The following is a 19,071-nucleotide window of genomic DNA, read 5'->3' on the forward strand; positions in this document are numbered from 1 at the left end:
CACAAGAAACTCACAACAGACCTAAAAGCAAATGCAGAATGAAAGTGAAGGGATGGAAAACATTCATCATATAAATGAAAGTGAAAAGAAAGCTGGGGTAGTTAATGCTTACATAAAATAAATAAATAAACCTTAAAAAAAGACTGTAACAATAGACAAAGAGGGACACTATATGATGATAAAAGGGAACAATCCAACAAGTGGAAGATATAACCATTGTAAGTATTTATCACCCAACATGGGAACACCCAAATACAAAAAGCACCTATTAACGACATAAAGGAAGAAATGAAGGGTAATACAACAATAAGGGTTTGTTTTTTTTTTAACTCCACTTACATCAATGGATAGTTTATCCAGACAGAAAATCAACAAGGAAATGGTGGCTTTGAATGGCACCTTCGATCAGATGGACCTAACACATATATTCAAAACATTCCATCCAAAACAGGGGGATACATATGCTTTTCAAGTACACATGGATATTCTCCAGAATATATAACATGTTACACCACAAAACATGTCTCAAAAAACTCAAAAAGACTGAAATCATATCAAGCATCTTCTCAAAACACAACAGTATGAAACTATAAATCAACAACAGGAAAAAAAATATGGAAAGAACACAAATGCATAGAGGTAAAATCACATGTTACTAAACAAGGAATGTTTCAACCAAGAAATCAAAGAAGAAATAAAAAAAATACATGAAGTCAAATGAAAAATGAAAATACAATTGTCCAAAATCTTTGGAATGGAGCAAAAGTTGTTTTAAGATGAAAGGTTATTGCAATACAGGCTTATCTCAAGAAGAAAAAAAAATCTAATAAACACCCTAACCTTACACATAAAGGAGGAAAAACAAAGAACAAAATAAGGCCAAAGCCGTAAGAAGAAAGAATATAATAAAAGTTAGAGCAGCAATAAATGAAATGCAGACTAAAAAACCTACAGAACAGGTCCATTAAACTAGGAACTAATTCTTTAAAAAAATCAACAAAATTGATAAAACTTTAGTCAGAGTTATCAAAAATAAAAATGAGAAGAGAGCTTAAATAAAGCAGAAATAAATGAGGAGAAATAATAAACAATACCACAGAAATACAAAAGATCATAAGAGTATTATGAAATATTATATTCCAACAATTTGGACAACTAAAAGAAATGGATAAATTCCTAGAAACAAATAACCTCCCAACCTCAATCAGGAAGAAAAAATTTGAATAAACTGATTACCAGCAGAAATTGAATCAATAATCAAAACATCATCCAAAAAAACCAAAAGCTCAGACCAGATGGCTTCACAGATGAATTCTATCAAACATTAAAAGAAGAGTTAATATTAATTTTTCTTAAACTATTCCAAAAAATAGAAGAGGAAGGAAAGCTTCCAAATTCATTATATCAAACCAGCATTACTCTGATATCAAAACGAGAAAAGACACTATAAAAAAAGAAAACTAAAGGCCAATATCACTGATGAACATAGTTACAAATATCCTCAACAAAATATTGGCAAGGAAAATCCAACAATATGTTAAAAAAATCATTTACCACAATCAAGTGGGATTCCAGTTCAATATTCACAGAACAATTAAAGTGATACATCTCATTAACAAGAGAAACTATAAACACCAAATGATCATGTCAATAGATGTGGAAAAAGCATTCAACAAATTGCAACATCAATTAATTATAAAAATACACAAAGCAGGTTTATAGGGAACATACCTCACCTTAATAGAGGCCATATATTAAAAACCCACAGCTAACATCATATTCATTGGTGAAAAACTGAGGGCTTTTCCTCTAAGATCAGCAACAAGACAAGCATGTCCACTCTCACTATTCTCATTCAACATAGTATTAGAATTCCTACCCACAGCAATCAGACAAGAAAAAGAAGTAAAAAGCATACAAAATAGTAAGGAAGAAGTAAATTTTTCAGTTTTCAGAGAAAATGCCCTATATATAGAAAATTCTAAACACTCTGCCAGAAAAACTAGGGCTGATAAATTAATTCAGTAAAGTCACAAGATAAAAAATCAATATAGAGAAATCTGTAGCATTTCTATACACTAATAATGAAGTAGCAGATCATGAAATTAAGAAAACAACCCATTTACAATTGAACAAAAAAAAAAATACCTAGGAAGAAACTTAACCAAGGACATGAAAAACCTGTACTTCAAAAACTATAAAAAATTTATGAAAGAAATTTAACATGATACAAATGGAAACATATTCTATGCTCATGGATTGAGAGAAAAAATATATTAATAAAATGTCCACACTACCTAAAGCAATCTACAGATTTAGTGCAATCCTTATAAAAATACCAACAGGATTCTTAACAAAACTAGAACAACCAAACCCAAAATGTGTATGGAACCACAAATGACACCAATAGCTAAAGGAATCTTGAAAAAGAACAAAACTGGAGGTAACATAATCCCAGATTTTAAGATACACTACAAAACTGCAGTAATCAAAACAGTATGGTTCTGGCACAAATATAGACACATAGATTAATAAAACAGAATAGAGAGCCCAGAAATAAACCCATGATTATACAGTACATTAATCTATGACACAGAAGGCAACAACATACAATGGGAAAAAGAGAGTTGTATCAATAGTTCTGGGAAAGCTGGACAGCTATATGCAAAAAAATTAAACTGGGCCATTTTCTTAAACTATACAGAAAAAGAAACTCAAAATAGATTAAAGACCTAAATGTGAGTCCTGATGCCACAAGATTCATAGCCAATAATTTCTTTGATACTGGCTATAGAAACAGTTTTCTAGATATGTCTACTAAAGTAAAATAAAACCAAAAATGAATTATTGGGACTGCACCAAAACAAGAAGCTTTTGCACAGCAAAGGAAATAATCAACAAAACAAAATGACAACCCACCAAATGGGGAAAAATATTTGCAAATGGTATATTCAATAAGGAGTTAATATCCAAAAATATATAAAGAACTTACACAACTCAACACCAAAAATTAAATAACAATTAATAATGGGCACAAGACATAAATAGACATTTTTCCAAAGAAGATATACAGATGGCCAACAAACACATGAAAAGATGTTCATCATCACTAATTATCAGGGAAATGAATATCAAAACCACAATGAGATGTCACCTCACAGCTGTCAGAATGACAAAAATCAAAACTCAAGAAACAACAAGTGTTGGTGAGGATGTGGAGAAAAAGAAACCCTCATGCACTGTCAGTGGGAATGTGAGCTGGTGCAGCCACTGTGGAAAACACTATGGAGGTTCCTCAAAAATATAAGAATAAAATTAACAGATGATCCAGTAATTCAGTCTCTGAGTATTAACCCAAAGAAAATGGAAACACTAATTTGAAAGGATATATGCACCCCTATGTTTATTACAGCATTATTTACAATAGCAAAGATATGGAAGGAACTCAAGTATCCATCAATAGATAAATGGATAAAGAAGCTATGGTTTATATATACACAATAGACTATCACTCAGCCATAAAAGTATGAAATCTTTCCATTTATAACAACATAAATTGATGTAAAGGGGATATGCTAAGTGAAGTAAGTCAGTCAGAGAGAGAGAAATACCACATGGTTTCACTTGTATGTGGAATTTAAGAAACAAATGAGCAAAGGGAAGAGACAAAGAGAGGGGGCAGAGAGAAACCAAGAAAAAGACTCTTAAATGTGGAGAACAGACTGATGGTTACAAGAGGGGAGGTGGGTAGGGGGATGGGTTAAACAGCTGATGAAGATTAGGGTGTTCATTTGTGATGAGTACTGTATTGTGTGGAAGTGTTGAGTCACTGTATTGTACACCTGAAGCTAATATTTCACTGCATGTTAACTAACTGGAACTTAAATTAAAAAAAAATTAAAACACAGAAAAAAAGAGACAAACAAACAAAAAGACCCATACTCTTAAAAAATAAAGCAGACTCTTAAATATAGAGAACAAACTTGTGTTTGCCAGATGGGAGGCTGGAACGGGGTTGGTTGAAACAGGTGAAGGGTATTAAGAGTATATTTATTGTGATGACCATTAAGCAATGTATACAGTTGTTGAATCATTCTATTGTACACATGAAACTAATATAGCACTCTGTGTTAATATCTTTGAATTAAAATAAATAAATAAATTTAAAAAAAAATGATGTGTTGAGGTCCCAATCACTGACATCTGTGATTTTTACCTTATATGGAAATAAGGTCTTTGCAGATGTAATCAAGATGAGGTCTTTAGGGTGTGTCCTAATATAATATCGTTGGTAACCTTATCAAGAATTGGAAAACACCTTGTGAAGAAAAGGAGAACCACACAGAGGGAGACAAACATGTGAAGACATAGGCAAAAGTTAGAATTATGCTGTTGCAAACCAAGGAATGTCAGAAGCTGAAAAAGACCAGGAAGGATCTTCTCCTTGGGGCTTTTGAGGGAGCAAGGCCCTACCAACACTTTGATTTCATACTTCTAACTTCCAGAACCGTGAGAGAATAAAATTCTTTGTTTTAAGCCACCCACTTTATGGTACTTGTTGTAGCAGCAAGAAACTAATACACCCACCATTCATTTATATGTAGATGTATCTCTATGAGTCTGTGTATATAGATGGCTATTTCTGAATAACTGTGTATATCTCTGTCTGGGTACCTATATACATAATCTACATATAGTTGACCAGGAACATGTGAAAGGATGTGCAATCTGTCAGGAAGTCTCAAAGTAGGTAGATAACTCTTCTAAACTCATCAGTTTACTCATTCACTCATTCATTCAACATTTTCAGGGAAACTTCAATGTGCTAGGCACTGGAGGCAGACATGACTAAGAAATCCTTAGACTGTTGGGGCACCTGGGTGGCTCAGTCGGTTAAGTGTCCGACTTCGACTCATGTCATGATCTTGCAGTTTGTGAGTTAGAGCCCCACGTCAGGCTCTGTGCTGACAGCTCGGAGCCTGAAGCCTGCTTTGGATTCTGTGTCTCCCTCTCTCTCTGTTCCTCCCACCCTCGCTCTCTGTTTCTCTCTCTGTCTCTCTCTCTCAAAAATAAATAAACATTTAAAAAAAGAGAAATCCTTAGACTGTTGAATCTAGTGCTTTGAGAGCCCAAATGTAGAAATAACCACCTTTATCTACTTACTTCTGTTCCATGGGTCCTGTTATATCTCCTGTCTTCTTCCCATTCAAGATAAGACAATTAAAATGTGAATATAAGTACAGCATGGGATTCAGGAACTAGTTCCAAGCCTAGACTCTACGACTTACTAGTTCTATGACAGAATCACTTAACATTTTAAAACTCAATCTCTTCATCTATTAAAAAAACATTGGGATTAATAAACTTTCATAGTATTTAGATTTTTCCTCATAAAATGTTATCCACCCAAAAATATTTGAATCACCCAGAAAATTGTTAGAAATGTGGAATCTCCTCAGGTTCCACCCCCAATTTTCTGACTCAAAATCTGAGTTGTAAGCAGATAAATAGGTGATTTCACACATTAAAGTTTGAGCAGTGCTATTTAGGTGAAATGAAGGAGAAATGAGGGAATTAGTATAATTTCAGCAGGAAATTAGGAGGCCAAAATTGGTGGTTAGTATGAATGGGGGATTAAGAAATCTAAAAAAGTCTTGGAACTGTTACTGTGGAGCTGGATGAAAGAATGGTGAAGGAGACAGGATGTCTCTTCTATGATTAGAAAGCCTGTGTTTACAGTGAGCCTAATCTAAGTATGTATGTATGTATGTATTTTGAGTATAATTGACACACAATGTTACATTAGTTTCAGGTGTACAACCTAGTGATTTGACAAGTTTATATATTGTATTTTTTAAGGGAAAATATAAGAGCAGATAACAAATATACAAATACTACCATTACTGACTGAACATTATATGCTAGGTACTTTTTATGCGTTATATAACCATCATAACAATTTTACCAGATAGGTGTTGTCAGGAATTTAGAACAGTGTCTTGCATATAGTAATTGCTCAAAAAAAAAGTTAACTGCTATTGTCATTTGCAATAAGTACTGTCTAGACCTGCCAGCTAAAGGAGCTAGAAGAAGGAGAGGGAGATCCAAAGCAACAGACCCACTTTATTCATTTTACTGCATCATCAAAGAGGAATGTGAAAGCAAACTAATGTTTGCCCTGATTTCAAACGCTTTAAGTAAAATTCTTCTTTCTAGAAAGTTGCTTGGCTGTGGCTCTGAGTTCTTCCCACTTTACTTTGAAAAGTGTAGACTCTTAATCTGGAAATAAATGACTCTTAGCTTGAGGAAGTCAGGATAAATCTATTTATAAAAGGCAAAGTAAATCCTGAGAAGAGTCAGTAGGACTTGGACAGAGAGATTGGATTCCTTAGGGAGTAATCCATCCCAGGATCTTGAGAAAAGACAGTTTCATCCAGGACAGCTTACTTTGGTACTTTTGGAAGTGAGAGAAACTTCCCTCTCAACACCCTCTAGGGCTAGCAATCCCTGCACTCCAAAGCTCAGTCCTGAAAGTGGAATCCTTCAATATCAACTGCCACTTTGGTAAGGAGTATCAGGAAGAGAACTTTGAAGTCACTGAAAAAAAATCATTGAAACATGAAGTGTCCCAAGCCTCAACTGGGAACCACAAAACTTGGAAAGTTCCTGTGATTCAACGGAATCCAGGAAAGGGGAACACAGTAAATCCCTGTCATCTTGTTTAATTCTAAAGCCCAGGCATTACATTTATGAATGAAACATTTGCTACTTCTCTAGTACTAGGGATACCGCTATAAGCTGCTTTACTTTAGACTTCTTTCTTTTCATACAGGACTGTTAACTCTTTAAGAATATACTCACAGGGTGCCTGGGTGGCTCAGTCGGTTGGGTAACTGACTTCAGCTCAGGTCAGGATCTCATGGTTCGTGGGTTCGAGCCCCGTATCGGGCTCTGTGCTGACATCTCAGAGCCTGGAGCCTGCTTCGGATTCTGTGTCTCCCTCTCTCTGTCCCTCCCCCACTTATGCACTCGCTCTCTCTCGCTCTCTCTCTCAAAAATAAATAAAATGTAAAAAAAAAATTAAAAAAGAATATACTCACTAGGCCGCATTCACTGGCCTTTAGGCTATTATAATATTTAATTAGGTGATTTTAAGCTACTGGAAGAAGAAAGTCCTGTGGGATTTAAAGTGCCAAAAAATAAAAATAAAAATAAAAATAAGCTAAGGAAGGGTGTTCTGGCCATTTTGGTCTCAAATTGCTTTGTACAGTAATAGGAATAAATCTATCACAGGAAAGGATCAGGCCACTTGGGGTACACTGAACCCTGCATACTCCCAAAATAACAGGACTTAAATGGCAAGCAGACCAGATAGGTCAGGCCTGCAGTCGGTTGAGAGACCTCCAAGAGAATGCAGAAAGCTACCACAAAGTGAGTAGGGCCAAAATAATGTTTGGTACAGTGGGCATGTTTGGAAGCATCTGCTCCATACATAATTATCCTCTTCTAACTCTTCTCTGATTTAAAAATATATATAATCCTAGTTTATATTGTATGACATGACCCTAGTCTCCTGGCAAGAGCTAGTTTCTTTAGGTATAGGCAAATGATTCGAGCCAGGTCTATCAGTGCTCAGTTTTCTGTGACTTGGGGATTGGAACTAAGAGAACCAGTCATTACCTTTCCATGTGACCGAACTATAACATATGAACTCGGGAGATGAAGGAGCTATCTATTGCCCACTGTGTACTTTAATCTGCTAAAAGAGAAGAAACAAGCAGATATGAACAAGGAAGCAAATACGAGACACATAAAGAAAACCAGCTTGTGTTTCCAACAACTCCCCATTTGCAAAACCAGTTCATTCCCAAGATCCAGTGACATTTCTGTTGCACTTAAACTAGCTCCAGATGGATCCTGTCCACTGCAACAAAAGAATAGAAATGGATAAATAAAAATGCCTAATTGGGTAGATGCTGCTCAGTTCTCGGTAAATGTCACCATGCAACAGTATAGGCCCAGTGATGCCATACATTTAAAGTTTTTCATGAAAGCTGCATACCTATATTTAACATGAAATCTTCTACCTTTTATACACTTGTTATGAAATCAAATTTTGGAAAAACATAGTTCAAGATAAAGTATATCTGTGGCCTGAATATGGTTTGTGGGCCTTTAAATTGTGACCTCAGTCAGCAAGGTACCTGCCTTACCTGTTGCTTTCTTACTACTTAGATCTTCCAACTGTTACTATCTTTTTCATATGCACTCATGTGTGCACGGCATTACACTGCTAGCAGGGCCCAGAGGTAGTGATCCACTTTGATCTATTTCCTTCTTGGTCTTGCTGACTAGTTAGCTAAAGATATCAAAATGATTAAAAATTTGGATTTGGAGTCAGGCTATCTGGGTTCAAATTCAAGTTCTGCCAATTATTAGCAGAATTTTCCCAGTTTCCTTACAGATATGGTCCAGAGATCCAGAGTGCTTTAATTTATCCATTTATCACATGGAAATACTAAATCCAGTGGTTAGAGTAGTACCTGTCTCATTTATTATTGTTGTCATAGTTGCTTTATTATTAATTGTTGATTGATTACCTGAATAGTAGCTATTTTTATCAGTCTGTTCTCTCAGAAAGTAGAGGACTCACCCCTTTATCCTGCTCTGCAATGACTCTTGGAGCCAATGAGTGCTCAGGTTTGTGTCCACTCTCTGGCCCCAGTAATTTTACTGGTCTATATTGACTGACCCTCAATGCCAAATATGGCTCTAGTTTCTCTTTAGCATTGGAAGCAGCTGTTTATGCAATCCTGAAGGCTTTGAACAATAAAAATGAATATGGGGGAAAGTGCTCTTAATACTGTACCTATAAAAAATAGAGATTCCTTTATTTATGGTTGTGTCCTGGATTCTGTCTACCTCTTCAGACTTTTTTCCTGTCACTGGCATAGAATCTCCTTATGTTCAAGCCATAATGAAACATTCACTATTTCCCAAACATGCCACATCTCTGGAACCTCCATTCATCAACATACGATGTTCCTTCAATCTACAATGCCCTTTTTTTCTTTACTTGCCTACCTTGAAAAAAACCCTATTTATCATTTTTAAGACTCAAACAGCACCTCCTACAGTAAGTCTTCTCTGACCCCTTTACCCCTAATGTCACTCACATCTTTCCTGTTCATGTTAATAATTTTCTTGTCAGTTTCCCAATTTCTCCCTCCTTGAGTTTATTCAACTGCCCTCTAACCCTCAGTGTCTTCATTTACAAAATGGGAATGACCCTATTGTGAGTTTAAATGATAAGCATGCAAAGGACTTAGCATGGTACCTGGCATATAGTAAGTGATCAACAAATACTGGATGTTAGCTAGAGCTTCCTCTGTCTCCCAGATCAGCTTCAGGGCAAGGTTGAAGTCTTATATTTTTGTATTCCCAGCTTGTAGCACAGACCTAGCTACATAGAAGATTCTCAGGGCATGCATGTTGAATGGGTAAATGAGATGAATAAATCAATGAATGTTGCTTCCCCTTTTCAAAACCATCTGCCTTAAATAAGTGAAGATGGTTAATATAGTCACATTTAAAGAAGTCAAAGCTGCATATCACATTCTGCTGGAGCAAAAAAGCATTCTGAACCTTTTATTTTATGTTATGTTATTTTTTTAAGTTTATTTATTTGGGGGGGGGGGCAAAAAGAGAGGGAGAGAGAGAATCCAAATCAGGCTCCACACTGTCAGTGCAGAGCCTGATGTGGGGCTCAATCTTATGAACTATGAGATTATGACCTGAGCTGAAATCAAGCATCAGATGCTTAACTGACTGAGCCACCCATGCACTCCACTCTGAACCTTTTAAAATATTTTCTACTCTACTACCGTGCCATTGCTGACCAGAAAAAAGTGTCTCCGTGTTAGGGAGCTGTTAGAAAGAACAGTTTTCCAAGTAACAAAATACAGGCCATCTCAGTATCAGGTGACACTAGCTATATAATAACATTCTTTGAGAACCAGCTGTTTCCCTGAGACACTATGGAGGAAGAATATTGACATTGCTGCTTCTCCAGCAGCTGCTTTTGTCCCGCTTATATTATTATCACAGGTAGAATTCTCTAACCTCACCCCTTCCTTAACCCTACTCTATCCTCCTCTAACCCACATTATGTTGATGTCTTTGGTTATATGGTTCTTCCTGCTTAGTATACCCTTTCCCCTCCACTCAGGCAATCCAAACTGAACCTATACTCCAAGGTGCAGCAAGGCTTCATGAACAGAGAAAATGACACTTGATTGGATATCATGATATGCATAGAAGCTTACCAAAAAGAGAATAATAGAGTAGTATAGAATAGAGTAGAATAGACTAGAATAAAAACTAGAGTAAATCAAGGAAGATAGAGAAGGAAAGGTGGAGGTGGGAGTAGTTCATGTAAGAGGGAGAAGGACATTTTGGAAATCCTAATAGCATAAATGAAGCATGGTGTTTGTGAAAGACCATACTATATTCAAGTAGTAGCTGTTTGTTTAATGTGGCTCTTGTGATAAGGAAAAGTCATAGGCAATAAACATCAAAGGTGGCTCATGACAGACTGATGTGCCTTACTAAGTGGCAGGAATTTAATCCTATAAGTGATGGGGAGTCTTTGAAGGATTCTGAACATAGGACTGGCAAGATAAAAACATGTTTAGCGATATCCTAATATGTATTCTAGAGTCCCTAATAGTTTGCTAGGATTGCCACAACAAAGTACTCAAAACTGGGTAACTTCAACAGAAATTTACTATCACAGTTCTGGAGGCTAAAGGACTAAAGTCAAGGTGTCAGCAGCATTGGTTCCTTCTGAGGACTGTGAGGAAAGAATCTGTTCTAGTCCTGTCTTTCTGATTTGCAGATGGTTGTCTTCTCATGCTCCTTCATATCATCTTCCCTCTGTTGTGATTCTTTGTGTCCAAATTTCCTCTTTTTATAAGGAAACCAGTCATATTGGCTTAGGTCCCGTCCTAATTGACCTCATTTTAACTTGATTACCTTTGTAAATACCCTTTTTCCAACTACATTCTCATTCTGTGGCATTAGGAATTAAAGCTGCAAAATATTTTGAGGAACATAATTTAACCTGTAACAAAGCCTATAGAAGTTAGAGGCAGATAAAATGACAGTAAAAGAGATATTTTCATGTGCAAGATCAGACAGATGGAAAAATTAAGCAAAGACACTACAAGTAGGGATGAAGAACATATAAAGATCCAAGAAGCAAAATTTGGAAGGTGAAGAGAAGAAAGAGTCACAGATGACTCTAGGATTTATTGTTTGGTTGATTATGTTACTGACAGAGATAGAAAGGAGAGTGAAAGGTTTGATTACAAATTCAGTTTTATACATATTAAGTATAAAGTGTCAAGATGGGCACTTAACAGATAAATGGGTAGGTCCACTCTCAAGAAAAACATTCAGCTTGGAGATGCAACTTGCCATACAGACCATCATCAGCGTATAAATGACAGTTGAAACTCTTAAGTGGATGAGATAACACAAAAAAAGGGGTTATAAAGTGGCTAGAGAAGAGAACAAAACAACAGAAAGATAGGTGGAAATCCAAGATAGAATATTCTCATGGAAGACAAGGAAGGGAAGGTTTTAAAGAAGGATGGCATGTACAACAGCTTCAAATGTAGTAGAGTCAACTATGTTGAAAACCTAAAAAGAGAGCACTGGACATGACACTGAGGAGATCTTTAGGTAAATTTGGCAAGAGCAATTTCAGTAATGATTTAAATAAAATTGCAGAAAAATGGAGTGGTAATTTGAGTGAATATTGTTAAAGAAAAATTGATTTTTTTCAGGGGGTTTGGGAAAGAATGTGTTTACAAGCTTAAGATTAGGCAGTATAGCATAATAGTCTAGGTGCAGACTCTGTAGGCTTGGGTTTAAATCTCAGTTCTGCCATTTACTAGATGTGTAAACTTGTACAAATTGCAAGATTTGCATATTGCCAGATTTTTCTGTGCCCCAATTTCCCTAACTGAAAAATGGTGAAAATAATAATACTTACTTCATAAAATTGTAGTGAGATTTGTATGAATTGATACACATAAAGTATTCGATAGAGGGCTTGGCACAGAGTACATCTTCAATAAATAGGTGGGGATAGTTGGATGGGTAGGAGAACCAAAGAAGAAAAATAAATCAAGGAAGATAGAAAAGGAAGCTGATGGAACAACTTCTCAGAAGGTATAGGAAAGAATGGGTCCTCTTCCACTTACTAGCTGTGTGGCCTTGGGTAAGGCACTTTGCTTTTCATTAGTTTTTAGTGCCTTAGTTTCCTCATATGTAAAATGGAAACAATAATAGTGCCTACCTTACAAGACTATTATGAAGATTAAATGAAATAGTGCATGAAATACACTTCCCCACTAGGAAGGACTTGGGAAGAAGGATAGTAAATAGCTTAGAAGAAATCATATGTGCTAGCAAGACTGAAAGCTTAAAAAAGTTTCCAAGTCAGTAATTTTCACAATTTCATGATAGACTAAAATAGTACTACAAAATCTTATGTTTTCTTTAAAAGTTTAAGCATTATTCAAGTGCTAATAAATTTATTGTGCTTATTAAAGTACATGGAAAAGACTTTTAGTATCTAAGTAGTTTCAAATGTGTTTGAAACCTTCTTCAGATAATTATGTTATAAAACAATGTTAGTATGAAATTAAATTGTATGAGTTGACATGAATTCATCAATAAGCTAAGTTTTTTTTAAAGGAGCATTGTATCCAAAGCATTAAAACATAATCATCTTGATTGTGTTAAGATGAACAATTGAAGATTCATCCTTCTTACTAGAGTAGAATTTAAAATGATAAAATTGTTGATTATTTTCTTTAAAAATGGCTTCCTAACTCACTCAGAATAAAAGTCAAAGTGTTCACAGGTCCTATAAAATCTGACCCTCTCTGTCTCTCTGACCTCATATCCTACCATTCTCCTCCTCTCTAATCTAGTGATATGGGCCTTCTTCCTATTTCTTGAACACGGCAACCCTTTGCACATTCTATTTCCTCTGTCTAGAACACTCTTTGATCAGGTATTCTCATGGCTGGCTCTCTCACTTCATTCTGATATATTCATAAATATCACCATATCAAAGAAGCTTTCCTTGACTGCTCTATAATAAATAGCACTCCACAATCCCAAAGCTTTATATCCTTTCTCCCACCATATCCTCCTGCAAAAAACACCTTTACTGTTTGTCTTTCCCCTTCACCAACACATCCTCATTAGAATATAATCTCCAAGAGGGCAAGAGCTTTGTTTTGTTTACTGTTATATATTCCCAGAATCTTGTGCACTGATGGCACTGAGTTAATTCTCAGTATTTGTTGAATGAATTAATATCATAACACAATGCACTTTTGTGTTGATACCTTTGTCTATCACAGCTCCCAACCCTTGAGGGCTGAGGAACAACTAGGAAGGAACTCAGACCAAAGTAAATGTAGAGGCAAGGTATTCTGGTCTAGCCTAACCCCTGGATCCATGCATTCAAGAAGATGAATTGGGGGTCAAAACTACTGTTAGTAAAATACAGAGAAAAAGACAGGATGAAAGTATCCTCTTTGCAATAAAACTCTTTTGCCCCTCCATAGACAGACATTCTTCACAATCCCAGGAAGCAGAATGAATGACACCAAACAATTTAAATTGCTCTGAGGAAGTTACTTGAAGCCCTTAAAGAAGGATTTATGTTGCTTGCCTGCAGTACTTGTTAGTGGGTTCACAAACCTTTCATTATCCTAGGAAAAGGATAGCCATATTTCAGCAATGATATTTTATGACAGCTAAGAATTACCCAGTTCCCTTATCCTGCAACTAGAAACTCTCGCAAAGAAAAACAAACCAATGTGAACAGAACATGACAATCAAAGGTTAAAATGGAAGCACAGCAGTTCCTAACATATTTCATGCATACCAAATGCAGGAAGCTGACTATGGAACCAACACATAGCTCCTTCTCCACCCTCCATGCAAGGGTGTGGATAGCAGAGTTCCGTGGGTATGACATGTACAAGTAGCTCTTGGCTCTGGGACAAGACTGTACTCCCACTGATGAAAGTTACTAGGACAGTTCCAGCTGAATATGTTTCCTGTGTTTTAAGTAGCCCATAGGCCAGGGAATTTAGAGAGAAAGGACCCTAAGTGGAGTTTTCTTCTTTATCTGAATCCAGTACGCTCAATAATATGGCCATTTAGAATAAGGTCATTTTGAGGTTTGGAAAACCAACTGAGGAGAATGGGCATGGAAGAAGGTGCTTTAGCTAAATGTTTCCTAGAAACCTAGAACTGGCACATGCCTTTGATGGGAGTTAGCACTAAGGATGCAATGAAACCAACACATAAAAAAGGGAGGGGTTCTGTGCGTTGCATTTAATACCAGAGACAGCTAAACTGGTGAATTGCAGAGCACTGGGAGCAATGGCATTCCATTGACCAAACAGAAACTTTCACAGTGAAATAGGAGCCCTAAAACTTCAAACAACATGCTTTCATCTCTTTGACCTATGAGATATCATCAGTCTCTACCCAGTCCTGCTACTCTCCTTGAGCAGAAACATGAGAGAGACAAACACGGAAGACATGTCACTGGTCTGTATGAGGCTTTCTAACAAATCTCAATACAAGTTATTTTATTTAACAGGAGAAGAGAGTTGTTGAAGCCCTACTCCCCGACACAATGTTCCTGACAGGACATGAACATGGTAATGACATATTATCCAAGGTGGCCTTAGCTTCCCTATTAAAGCATCCAGCCCCTCTCTCTTTGCATGTCATTTTCACTTGAGTTCCTGTCTTTTCCAGCTGGATCTCCTAGTCACTTAGGCTTGGATATATCAATGCCTATTACTAACAGAAAGACAATAAACACAAACCATTGGATCTTTAACATAACAGATGCTTGGTAAATGTTGGAATCAAATTCAACATTAATTTCCATATCTTAGGAAGAAACCGTGGTTTCCAATCTGTTAAGAAAAGAGTCAGTGACGCCATTCTACATGGTCTTGACATATTACAGACAGCAGCAGCAGGAACAGCCATAGGCAAAAATCTGGCATTCCATAAATATTTGTAGAATAAATACATCTTTTCAAGCCATCTGCACAACCATGTCACCTCTCAGGAAGCATAAAATTTCCCCCTTTAGCTAAACCTGCAGAGCCAAAGTGTAAGTTGGCAACACTGCCCAATGTGTCCTTCTGAGTATCAACTGAACATTAGGAGGCTGGTGTGAGAAATTAAAAGCTGCCTTTGCCTCACAAATTCCCACAACACATGTAGTGTCATAGTACAGTGAGTCAATGTCATCCTTCTCCAAACTGAATTTCCAGTACAGACTTCCCTCAGTTGAACTGGTGCACTGTCCCTTTAAGAAGCCAGGCAAGATGGAGCCCTCCCAGCTTTAAGGCATTAAGCAACCTGATAGGGATGCTGGAGTGTGACACCAAGAAAGAACGCCTGGAGAGGGTAAGTCGAGGCTGTAATGACAGAAGGGGAAATCAAGGCTGTATCCATGCAACCGTTAAACTGTGAACGTCTATCCCGTGGGTAGCAGTTCCCCTAGGCTCTAAAGCACCACCCCTCCTCCCCTCCCCTCCCCTTACCCCATCTCACTCTGCTCCACCCTCAGGATCCTCCTTGAAAGTCCCCTTCTGTCAGACAGCTCCTTTGTAGCACAGCGGGAGACCCCAGTGAGGGTGGCAAAAGGAAGGAGAGGGGGTGGGTACGCAAAATAAAAGGGACTTACTTTCGGATTCTGCACCTCCAAAGGCATCCTCTGCTCCGAGCCTTGGGCCAGAGCCGACGGGGCGGGGCCGGGTTTGAGCTGGTGGACACGGGGTCCTCACTCCCTCGGTACTACAAACCTAGTTCAGTGCAGACTTGGGGGAATGGGCACAGACTAGTGCCGGTGTTTACTCGATTTTAATTATCTCAAAAGGAGACAGAGGGTTCGAGAGAGTTTGCTGGGGGTAGGAGTGAAGGTGAGCTCTAAACCACTCCTTTTAGTTTCTTTTTGGCTAGCTTCCCGCGCACGGCAATAGCGACAACAGGGGCAATGGTTTTCTTTTTTCTTCCTTTTGGTTTCTCCCAGCTGCCTGTCCCAGACCCCACCCAGCGGCTCCACCCCATCCACTGCTACACATTCTGTCAATCACCAGCCCCTTTAAAGCTGTATGGCACAACTTGGGTTTTTGTCTTGGTTTGGCGGGCAAGCAGAATCACTGGGCTTCTTGCCTTTCCAACAATACCTCTGACCTTTCTGCTGAGTTTAGGAAGGTAAGGTTAATTGCTAGTGGCGGCTTCCCCTCCCCCTCAGCCAAGCTTGCACAGCTCCACCCAAACTCCTTCCAGGCTTGCCAGGCCACTGCCCTACACTACCCCATCTCTTTGCTTTGTTTCTGGTGAAAAGTGGTTCCTTAGGCTGCCAAATCGCCAAGAAAGTTACTGTGGCGCCCTCATTGGCACCGCCCACTACCCTACAGTTTCTGGACTGAAGTCACTACAACAGATCTGCTGTCCCTTTGGCTTCACCGTTCTGGTTCCAGTGTGCTCAGTTTTTTCTATCTCTCATCTGTGTAAGTCTCCAGGTTTCTCACTAGAATGGGAAGAGAGGGTGGGGAAATGTGTTTCATGTCTCTAACTCATGCAAAACAGCAGTACCACTCCACTGTCCCACTCCATAACTAGGCAGCTCAAAGTCAGAGGAGGGCCCTGAAGTTCCATCCACAGGTATTACTGGAATTCCAGAATGACCTATCAGAAATTATATTTAATGCCATTCTCCATTATAGTTAATGGCAACACCTGTTTGCTCAGGCCAAAAATCTTGGAGACAACCTTCATTCCTCTTTTTCTCTTATACTTCACATTCAATTTCTTCAAGAAATCCTGTTGGCTCTGTCTTTAAAAATGTGTCCAGAATCTGCGCACTTCTTATGCTTTACACTACTACCCCTAAGAAGCCATCACCAACTCTATATCCAGCTCCTGCCTACCTCTTTTTTTTTTAATTTTTTAATGTTTCTTTATTTTTGACAGAGAGAGAGAGAGAGAGAGAGAGAGAGAGAGAGAGAGAGAGAATGAGTGGGGGAGGGGAAGAGAGAGAGGGAGACACAGAATCTGAAGCAGGCTCCAGGCTCTGAACCATCAGCACAGAGTCAGATGCAGGGCTTGAACCCACAAACTGTGAGATCATGACCTGAGCCAAAGTAGGATGCTTAACTGACTGAGCCACCCAGGCGCCCCACTGATCTCCTTTTTATTCCAATATGCTAATACCTATCTGAACTAAGGGACTTTGCATTTCTTTTTCTTCCTATCTAGTTCTACCCATGATAGGCTTCAATATCCTCCAGATCTCAGGGAAACTTTCCCTGACCACCCAGATTAAAGTAATTCTCATAGCCCAGGCACTTTCTGTTACCTTATCTCATTTTATCTTTATTATAGTACCGATCACAATCTAAAACAATCATATGTATTTTTGTTTCTGTGGTTCAGTGATGACCCTCCCTCTAATGTACAAGCACAGTAGGAGCGGGGACATCTATCTATTTTGATCTTTGATGTATCATCAGCATACTGAACAGTGGTTGCCATATAGTAGGAGCTCAGTATTTGTTGAAAGAATGGTTGAAGGCAATATCTTCTGGAATCTATCTGAGTGTTATCTGGTTTTAAACAACAAACACCTGAAACTAATAAAACATTGTGTGTTAATTATACTTCAGTTTAAGAAAGAATAATGCAAAAAATACAGAAAAGAGCAAACAAACCAAAAAAGGAGGCAGCTAAGAGAGACACACCTGTTATGAATCACTTGCCCCATCTATTCTCCCTTAGAACATCCATCTGGATACCTTGCCTCAGGGCTGAATTAGCAATGGTAGTTGGAGCAGTCACCTAGTGGCAGTGTGCTTTTAGGATGACTTCTAGTGTTTATAGTTGATTGCTGATGGTTGATTTAAGTGTTCTGAGTTCTGTCAAGTCAGTGCTAGGGTACATAGTTTTTGAGGGTCTGGTTCATCTGAATTATAGAATCTTTGCCTCTAGATGTGTTTCTTACTTTGAAGTCAGATTATTTATATATGCTTTCTCATGCCCCCAAAGATGCATCACTTCATTTTATTTACACAACCTCAGTATGAAGCAGGCATTATTATTATCTTCATTTTTATAGGTTAGAAAACAAAGCCCAGGGAGTAGAATAACTTGCCAAAAATCACACCCCTATGAAATGGTAAATCTGGGATTTGAGCCCAAGTAGTATAGCTCCAGATATACATTCTTTCCCACTACACTGTATTTCCTACACTAACCTCATCAGTCATGATATTGGGAAGAGAAGACACCCAAGTTTACTTGACATTAATAGGTTAAAGACAAATGGAGGCAGCTATAGTTAGGGACGTTTGTTACATAAAGCAGGAAGGATGGTTTGAATAATTCTATAAGCTATGATCTTGATCAAAGGTCATATGGGGAAGTCACTTCCCTTTCCCAGTGGATGGACTAGGGCTTTTTAGCTTCAAGAAGAGAAACTTCAGAAGGATAAGAATCCTGTCTTTTAGTCCTGTCTTAAACTGTCACTGGCATGTCCCTGATTACTTATCCATCATGTGTCCTAACCTTAGCTATCTGTCTTCTTATAGAAGCTATTCAGCTTCACCCAATTCTCTGGACTTCTGGCCATGGATAACACATACCTTTTGCAAGATTCCTGCCTATACCTGAGCATGATATCATGAGGAGGTTTGAAAGATACCATGGTTATGTTATAAGTACAGTGCTAAGCATTGTACAATGTTTAGCAAAGAAAGTGTCCACAGGATTAAAGTTCAGAAGTTTCTTGTATACCACTTATTTGCTATTTCTCTACATGAAATACTGCAAAAATGAGCTTCATATTCTGAATTATATAATGAGGAGATTGAATTAATGGTGGCCATGGGCACCTTCTATTTCAGAAATTCTCTGTTAGTTACCTTTGGTCAGCTCACTGATGACAGAAAG

General features: G+C 37.8%; 1 protein-coding gene across 1 annotated transcript in view; it reads right to left on the reverse strand.

Annotated features, from left to right (window-relative positions):
* The window catches only part of KLF8 (KLF transcription factor 8), a 261,132-nt gene extending 244,976 nt beyond the window's left edge, over positions 1 to 16,156 (reverse strand). The window contains exon 1 of the mRNA XM_053891569.1: positions 15,806 to 16,156. The gene's annotated coding sequence lies outside the window, so the exon portion shown is untranslated. The remainder of the gene's footprint in view (positions 1 to 15,805) is intronic.
* Positions 16,157 to 19,071: the final 2,915 nt, after the last annotated feature.

This window comes from Panthera pardus, unplaced genomic scaffold, assembly GCF_024362965.1.
Source record: "Panthera pardus isolate Hobbes unplaced genomic scaffold, ASM2436296v1 HiC_scaffold_27, whole genome shotgun sequence".
Taxonomy (NCBI): Eukaryota; Metazoa; Chordata; class Mammalia; order Carnivora; family Felidae; genus Panthera; species Panthera pardus.